Consider the following 9,389-nt stretch of genomic DNA (forward strand, 5'->3'; position numbering starts at 1 on the left):
TATATTTTTCCTCTTGACCATGCTTTGGAAGAACATATAATGTTATGACTGACATGAAAGTGAATGCTGTAGTACTGAGGAGAGGTAATATAACATTAAAAGTAATGTAATATTAATATTTGATGTTGTTTATAGAGGAGCCCAGTGCTTTGACCCATTAAAACAAAGTGATGAATTTTGAAAAGTTGGATGGAAATTTGTAGATAACAGTTTAAAGGAAGAACAAGTGAAAAGGAAATGTTATTAACTGTGCTGGGTTTCTTTTTCTCAACAAATCCACACTGTAATGGAAAGGTGGCAATAGAAGACACGAATGTTTCTATAAATGTTCTGAACATTTGGTATGGAGTTCCAATTTTTGATTAGCTAACCTGAAAGGGACCGATTGGTATGCTTGATACTTTTTTAGCTCATATTAACCTTCATCTTCTGTTATTGTTGAGAATAAGGATGGATACTCGACTTTCAAAATCCCTAAATATACTTCCCTAAGGGAAAGAAGTCTTTTACTAGATCACTTAATCTTAATTGACGCTGTTGATATTAGCGTTTAACATCAGCATTGGCCTAAAGAATCTTGTATAAGGAGAAATCCTAAAGGTTATGAATTTTTCTTGTCAGGAAAAATTAAACTCTCAAAGGAGCCAGATTCAGAAGTGTGTGTTTTCTTATCTTTGAAAGTATATTGAAACACCTTGGAACTTGCAGGGTTGTTTGATTGATAGATCTTTTTGATTTCAGAAGCCAATAAAACAAGACATGTCCAATGCGCACAAGTCTTGAATTCAGTGTCACAGTTGAATCCCAGACAGAAAGTCTTTTTTCAAGTGTATTCGTGGAGAAGACTCAAAAGCTTTGATGGAAGTTGAAACAGACCCCTACTCATCTCAATAAATGAATTCAGCGTTTCTGGGGCAGCACCATCCTTTGCACCAAATAAGAGATATGGTACAGTCTTTCCAACGTGACATCAGCAGAAGCGAAATAATGTAATGTGCGTATTATAATTTCAGAAATTAAATGGAGAAACTTTTCATTTGTGAGTTTATATTTAAAATTCGCGTATATATTATGCATACTAACTACAGAGTTATTTAGGAAATACAGTACTTCTTTTACTGTACTCTCTTAAAAACCCCTGAGGTATTACTGGTTACAGATCATAACAATAGTATTAGGCTTATGGACAATACCCTCCACCCATGTCATTCCAGAAAACCTTAGCAATGATTTCCATAGTCATCATATGCACCATAATGTACTGTAGCTTTTCTGAAAATAGTAATATAATTTTGTGAGGAAAATATTTACTACCTTCTGGTTGCTTGTTAAAGTGATCCAGCAGCTCAGGAAAAAGAGAGTTAGCATTCAGTGATTAATTGTCATTATGATGGCAACGACCAATGCTTCATGGGTCAGCATTACACTTTGACTTTAGAGTATGGTTCTTAAAAACATTATTCAGAAAGAAATTCAAACTGTTGTGTTTCACCTAAGGTTCAAATACAGAAAAATGGGTGCTTCAGACTTAAAAATTTGCTTAAAACAAAAGATACTTCTCAATGTTGTTCTAGAATAGAATGCTCTTCAAAATCAAGGCCTGACAAAATAGAAGTATCTATCACAAAATGCAGACTTAAAATAACTAAATGTCAGCGGAGAGCTATAGATATTACAAATTATTATTTCTTTTTAATCTGTTTGGAATTAGAAATAACTGTGTTGATAGTTCTTTATTCCAAAGCACGTAATGAGCAATTATATCACACATGATAGATTCAGCAGTGAAATATCATCAGTTGACAGCTGGGTCTTTCACAAACATAACAGAGTATGAACATGAAAGAGACTAGAACTAACCATCTGCCAAAAAAGACTGCATTACAAATTTAAAAACAAAACATAACAGCAAACTTTAGAATGTAATTTATTTTACATCTCCATATTAATCTTCTAGGACACGCATGAGGAGCATATGCAGTAGGCGATGGATTATAAAAAAAAAAAAAATTAACTTCCATAATTATACTCAAAATACAGTTACTTTTGGTTTCATTGTCACTGTAGTTTTGATAATTCTTTGCATGCTTTATATGTATACTGACGCAGATTGATTGTTGACTTTAAAGAAAGCAGCTCATATCAATTTGATAGCAGAATTTAACAGTCCAGGTACTACCAAATGTTATTCTGAAGAGCTGTAAAAAAATACACTGGTCTCAGCTTCAGACAGGTGTTTCTTTTGGGTGGAATAAAAGATCCCATGAGGATCAGGGGAGGTAAGAAACCCAGCTGTCTTTTTGCATTTCAGACAGCTATCACGAGGCTTTCAGTGAGAAAAAAATTACGATTATAAAGATTAACCAGCATACATTCCCTCCTGAAGAAAGCAGAACAATGTTGAAGACAGTGAGATGAAACTTTATATTTTCCTGCATGTGGTACATTGTAAACTTTTAAAGAAAGTGATATTATTTAGTATTAATGACATTAATCAATATAAAAGAAGCAGAATTACCAAAGAAATTATCAGTCTAGGCCAAGACTAAAAGGGAGAGAAGTTTGGGCAGTACAATGAGGAGCAGCATTCAGTTCATGGTCTTAATATTGAAAATCCATCCTACAGATACAGCTCTCTTTTCTCAGATTTATATTCAGTGGCTGAAGGCATGCTCATAATTGTCTCATTCAGATGATGAAAAGTACCCTTTGTGTATGTCTGAATCTGCTTATTCAAACCTTGAGCACAACATTCGTAAAGTCTTGAACTTAAATTCTCCTCTCATTTCAATTCTTCAGTTTACCTTTGAGATTAAATTGTAGCTTGATGTATGCTTAGCAAGTACACCTGTCATTTATGATAAATAGAGCCACAAGTCTTTCCCAGGTTGGCTTCTAGAGAATGCATGACAATGAAAAGGACTCACACTTAAATAACATATTTTAAAAGCCTATCTGAAGATGAAAGTTCTATTCGGAGCTCACTGCATTTGTATAGTACACAATATAGAACTTCCCACCTTCCATTCAGGTAAAACACGTGTAAATTATTCATAGAACAGCATGTGATCTTTGCTAGACTAGAAGGCTTTAACTTCATAACAAAGCAGTTTTTCATACATTATAAAAAGTCTCATCTGCTTATTTAATTTGTGTTTGATGTGATATAATCACTTTTCACAATGGCATTAGCAGGATTAGAAATTTTCTTGAAGGCACATTCAGAAATCATATAAAGAGCTTCCAGGTCTACAAGATTAGTGGAAGGAGTCATTATATTATAGGCCCAAATTCTCACAGTATTCAGTGCTTACGTATTTGCATATCAGACTAGAAACAGCTGGAACTAATTTGCAAGGATATCGAGCACCCATAATTCTGGTTACAGTTACCATGTTAGTGGCTGGCAAACGGAAAATCTGTTTCTGTGCATAGAATAATCTGATCTACTCATAGGCCTTGTGTGACCAGCAATGAGTCTTCAAAATTTCCACATCCATTCTGTAACATCCTGGTAGCTTGTTTTGTTTTGCTGGTGTGTCCTCACAAGTAAAGTCAATTAATATGTTATTATTTTCAACCAGTGCTGCAGCCCTGCTCTCCACATAATCTTGGGTGATGCTCAGCATGCCAGAGAAAAGTTTGGGAACCATAATTTTTTCCTCCTCTAGTCCCAGTACCTGATCCAAGAAACAGGTGAGTCACTGTTTGTGATTAGGCTGGTGATTAACAAGTGACAGGCACTCCTGTTAACTTCTGCTCTCCCCACTAGGGAAAGAAGAAAAGAGAGTGTCTTGGATGAGTGATATAAGGTTCTGCTTGCCACAGAACTATGTTTAGACCACTCAAAGAAAAGTGCTACTTAACAAAGTTCAATGCCAAGGTTTACTCTATGGCTTATTGCATGGAGGAAACATGACAAGCAGAATTGAGTGAGAGATGGTTTAGAGTGATTTCTGTGGGGACAGGAGAAGCAAAAGCATAGAGGCAGGCCCTCCCATTGAGTCAAAAAGTTTTGAAAGGATCCCCTTGCTTTCTAAACTCCACCTCAGAGAGGAGCCTAGGTGCAGCTGGATCCAAACTTAGCCTCAGACTTGATCAGTGGTTTAAGTCTAAAATACACAGAGGGTAAGGGAAAACAGGTAATGGATTACATATTTTTATAGCCAAAGGTTATATGTACACACCCAATCCTTTATATCACTTGGCTAGGATTTCAAAGTGTCGTTATTCTGCATCTCTACCTGTTTACCTCCCCCCCAGGAGCCTGGTGCCAGATTGCTTCAAAGTCTGGATCCCAAATCTCTCACAGCAAACACTCAGGTATCAGGGTTCGTGGAAATAAATTATTTAGTGGAGCAGCATAGCAGGAGGGTTGGCTTGAGCTGGCTGCCTTTGCAGATGTCCCACCGAACACAGAAATCCCTGGATTTTTATATCCTTACAGACTATTTACCTGCCTCTCACATGTTGATTCAGCACAACTGAAATCTTTGAGTCTGGAGTCTTCTTGCTTCTCATTAGAGCTCTTTCACTGATCTCAGATGGGCCTTTGTTTTGTTTAACTGTAGATATTGTTTATAGTTCATGGTATTGAAGATGTTTTGTCTGAATCAATACTTTTCTTCCCAGTAAAGTATAGAATGGGCCCTGTCTCACAGATATCTATAACATCTTCATGCTAGTCTTGAAGTCATTATTTTCTCCCCAGTCAATTCCATTCCTCCTAGCAAAGTGCAAACCAGACCTTATCTTGCAAATGTTCACTGTAATCTGTAGCCACTTTTGTTTCCATGAAGTAGATGCAAGTTTGGTACACATAAGAAGAACTTCACAGCATACAGTTTAAGATTTCAGCTAATTCAGCTTACTAAGTAACATGAATCAGAGAGTATATTAAAAAAAAATAAATCACACAATCTTATAGTTCTAAGTGATTCATTCTATTTAATATGCATTTACTTAAGCTGAAAGATTGATATAAAACATAAATTGGGCTCATCCAGTGATCTGTGAGTAATAAAAGATCATCATTATAGAGTCAGATTGTTTAGCAGAGAGAGCTCAAAGTAGGCTCACCCAGGCTGTTATATGTATAGAATAAAGTAGTTGTCTCATAGGCAAATTGCATACAGTGGGAAGAGTATGCATGAGACTCCCTGTGCCCACAACTTATCAGTGTTCAGTACTCTGTTCTGCTTCCTTGTGGGTTCCTCAAAGGGGTTCTTGGCGCAGCTACAGCTCAGGCCTTTACCTCCTTTGGAGCCTGTACCAAACTGTTGCTAGCTTGGGTGAGGGGTGTCGAGTGCATCCACCACAGGAAGGTATATGTAGCCTAAAGAAGATGCCACACCTTTGGATGATTATTCAAGTTCTGCCTGCTACCTGATGAAGTCCTACCTGGTTTTGGTCCTCAATGCAATGCCCAGAAAGTAATTTCCTGGAAAGACAAGCAAAGGAAAGGAGATAAACCAGAGACAGATAATTAAAGATTTTTACAACATTTATACAAAGGCTCCTTTCACTGGGATCAACATATTTTATCTAGGTTTAGATGAATCTAAGAAAATAGAATTATTCCCATGTAACTTATGTCTATCTAAACTTGTCTCTTGATGCTGATTCTGATATTGGGCTCACATTCTCTAGTTTATCTTAAGGTGTTCAACTCTGCCATCAGTTTAAATTCATACATTTTTTAAATGTCATGACTTTGAACATCTTCACTTTAGCAGACAAAGGAACATGTCAAGCCGTGGTCAGAAACCAGTTTCCAAGAGCAATACTTTCGTGAAAAGTTCTGCTATATATTTTTGGTTGTTTTCTGGTTGATTGGTTGAGGGGTTTTTTGCAGTTGGCTTTGTCAGACTACTTAACACTACTCCAGGTTAACTCAGGAATACTTCATTCTCTAAGTATATTATAGTACTGTAAACTTCACCTAATATTTCAATTCTATGTTTAATTTATCTTCTAAGTAGCCAGAATGACAGCAAATAAGTAGGTGTTAATATGTGCTTAAATGCTATCATCATTGGGGACAGTGAAAGAAAAGGAGCAGGGGCAACACAGTACATTATCTCCCAAGGAGAGTGTTTGCTGATGATTTTTTTTTCCAGTCAAGACTGCTTTTTAAACTTCATTTTATTTTTGAAATATATTCTTTAATTGAAAAGTTTACTTTCTCTAGATTTGTGTTGGCAGAAAAACAGAATACACAATAGTACACAAAAATACAGTTCTGATAAAAGATTTATTTTTGTGTCATGTCAGCATCTGAGCATAAATTAGCCTTCATTAAAAGTTTTAGTACATTTTTGAATAAGGCTGAGCTCATACAACCTACATATTTAAAAACACACAAAGTTATCTATATAAAAAAGTTATTTAATTAGAAACATGGTAAATGAAGAGCCTTATTCTGACCTTTTTCAAAAGTATGTAGTCTTACAACTATGTGTTTCAGTTTTCAGAGTAGGTGTTTTTTATTTGCAGCATGCTAAGAACTTCCTAACTGCTGTATGTTCCTGATGGAAGCAGTGCAGATTACATAAATAAGTTTACATTGGAAGAACAGCTTTAGAAATGGCCACCATTCTCACCTCCTTGCTTACTGTTTTTGCAGCTTTGTACTAGCTCTTGACTTGAAGCCTACATTTTAACATACTCTTCTTTCTTTTTTTTTTTCTTATTTTTCTTTTTTTGTTGTTGTTGTTGTTGTTTGTTTCCTTGTTTTTGTTTGGTTTGGTTTTGCTGTAGTAGGAAAAGGAGTGAAAGTCTTTATTTTGGTCAAAACATGAATCACAGTTTGAATAGTAACATCTGAAGTAGGAAAATATATCTGATGAAGGAGCAAAGTTGGAGAGATGGAAAGAAATTAATCCTGAGTGCAAAAATCAAACTTGAGCACACACATTAGTCTTTTTCTTCTCATTTAATAGGAATATTCTATGAACTGGTTGTTCTCGTTTGCATTGGAGAAACAGGTAGAGATCAAAAAGATAAAAGCTCCCTAAGTAAAGGTAAAGGGAGAAAAGGTAATCATTAAAATCATAGTACCTCATGGAACAGGAGATCTGAAGAACAGATGAAGATCTTCTGGTCTGGGAGCTATTTTGTATAGTAATATTAATTTCTCTATATCTCAGTTTTCTTGCTTTCTCCCTTTTTTGAGATCCTATTTGGGTCAAGAAAAATGTTATTCTAATATATTAATGTAACATGCAAGCTTGTGAGACCCTGATCATGTCATCATTATAGACACTCTTGTAAAAAATCTTAATACTATAACAGCTAGGTCTGTAGGGAAGTTGAATTACTGAAGTTAGAAAATACTTTGGGAACCACTAAAAAGGATTAAACCTTGGAAGTGGTATCCCAAACCTTGCTTTTCTGAGCTATAAATGGTACAGAAGATATAAGGAAAGACAATTATCTCCTTGGAAATTATTTAATTATTTGTTAAAAGATTACACACTGAAGTGATTACAGACAGCTATTAAGTTTTTGTTTGTTTTTTTTTTTTCTGGATTTAAGAACTGATTTCTATAAATATAAAGGGAAAAACAAACAAGCAAATGATGACAACCTTACTGAGATTACCATTCAAAATGTTGGAGAATTGCTTACATCTACCAATAACATTTAAGTCTACAAGCTGAACATCTTTTAACACAAAATTAATGACAGGTGTGGATTCTCACATGTTTCTCAGGGTATATGGCAATGGTTCCCCAGTTTTTTGAGTGGTAAGATATCAAGGGAATATTGCTGGACTCAGTTCAAATAATTATGGTGGCTTCTTCTGTCATGTAGGTGGGAAAGCATTCTCCTTTTCAAGCTGCAGTAGCCAGACAGTACCATTAATGGTTTCCAAAGATCCTACAAGCACAGGAGACATGTCTGCCTACTTCAGAAACAAATTTGTATTGTTTCATTATATAGATTTTTATTTGCTTGTAGACTTATACAAGGATGTACAGATGATGTGCAAAATATGTTATTTATGTCAGTGAGTGGATAGTAAATTGCACTGCTATCAGTGTTACTAAGTAGTCCATTCAATTTCATTCCTGTTCTACCTTTCAAATTCCTTGTCAGGGGTGCTGAGGAGTGTGTCCTATTCCATGCAATGTTTTATAGCTGTCATGAACTTATTCTGATTTTTTTACATTATTAAGGAAATTAATTGAAACATCTGTGGTCCTCTGATGAGGCACAACCACTTCTGAGTGATGTGTGGAGAGGAAAGTACAATAAATTCTCGTTATAGAAAAATGCCCTATAATACACTCGAGCAAAATTAAACTGGAACATAGTTCTACAACAGAAATTGGCGGTCTCTATTGGTTTCAATGAGCTTTGAATCAGATGCAAAGATAAAATCTACAGCATAATTACAAGTGGAGTTAAGACTTCATTAAATATGTCACTGCTATTGCTGTGAGTTGTGAGCATGCCCTGATACCATAATATGCCTATGGTAAGGAGGAAAAAAAAAAAATGAAACCAAAGTTGGGAAGAAATATAACGTACAGAGAAAAGTAAGTGTCCTGCTGCTAACTTTGAATTTTGAAAGAGGAGAGACCAGGAATACAAACTGTTTTGTGGCATGACTGAACTGATAATATATGAAATATGTAAGCTCTTATTTGCCACTTACATGCTGAAAGATGGGAACATTTGTTAACACAAACAGTGAAGGCATTGGTAGGAAACTGCTTCAAATGGCTTCAGAATATATGCAGCTTCGTTAATTCATTTGCTGTAAAAAATTAAATGGCTATTAGGACACAATCTGTTAGATAACTCTTGGCAGACTGAAATTTAAGTGAGTTTCATGAACAAGAAAACAACAAGGGTCAGGGAGACCCAAAGTAAGATACAAACTAGCGAAGACCGCTGAACCTGGTGTTCATGAAAGTGTTCTTTATGGTGGAAGAACACAAAAGGTGAGAATAAAGGGCCTTCTGAGGTGAGTCAAGGCTGATTCTCTGCAAGGGAGGAGATCATCACGTGGTGACCATGAGCAGAGGCAACCCATCTCTCATGGGTAAAACCACAGGATTTTGTAGACAATTAAAAAAAAAAATAGTATTCCAAATAATGTTCAACAAAATTTGGAGAAGGAACCAGAAGTCCTTGCAGAACAAATGGTCATTTAGGTTTGCCACTTAAGAAATGATAATAAGTAAATCTCAGCAGGCCTGGAAACAAGGGATGTTTGCCAAGCTGAGCTGCAGGAGGTTGATCCAGATGGTAGAATTAAAAATGATTCTTAAGCTTTTTTGTTCATCTTTAGTTTTCACTTGCTGAGCTCAGCAGGCATTTCCAATTTCTTCTTCACTTGTATTATTTCATATGCTGTAATCGCTCTGTAACAAGGTACA

The 9,389-nt window shown here is 35.6% G+C and overlaps 1 long non-coding RNA gene across 1 annotated transcript; it reads right to left on the bottom strand.

Annotated features, from left to right (window-relative positions):
• Window positions 1-1,639: 1,639 nt before the first annotated feature.
• On the bottom strand, window positions 1,640-9,128 carry LOC139827386 (uncharacterized). The gene is made up of 4 exons (XR_011737915.1): window positions 8,663-9,128; window positions 7,060-7,177; window positions 6,603-6,753; window positions 1,640-5,440 (listed from the first exon to the last, which is right to left on the bottom strand). It is a non-coding gene; the product is annotated as an uncharacterized lncRNA (long non-coding RNA).
• Between the last annotated feature and the right edge of the window lie 261 nt (window positions 9,129-9,389).

Source organism: Patagioenas fasciata, chromosome 2 (assembly GCF_037038585.1).
Source record: "Patagioenas fasciata isolate bPatFas1 chromosome 2, bPatFas1.hap1, whole genome shotgun sequence".
NCBI lineage: Eukaryota > Metazoa > Chordata > Aves > Columbiformes > Columbidae > Patagioenas > Patagioenas fasciata.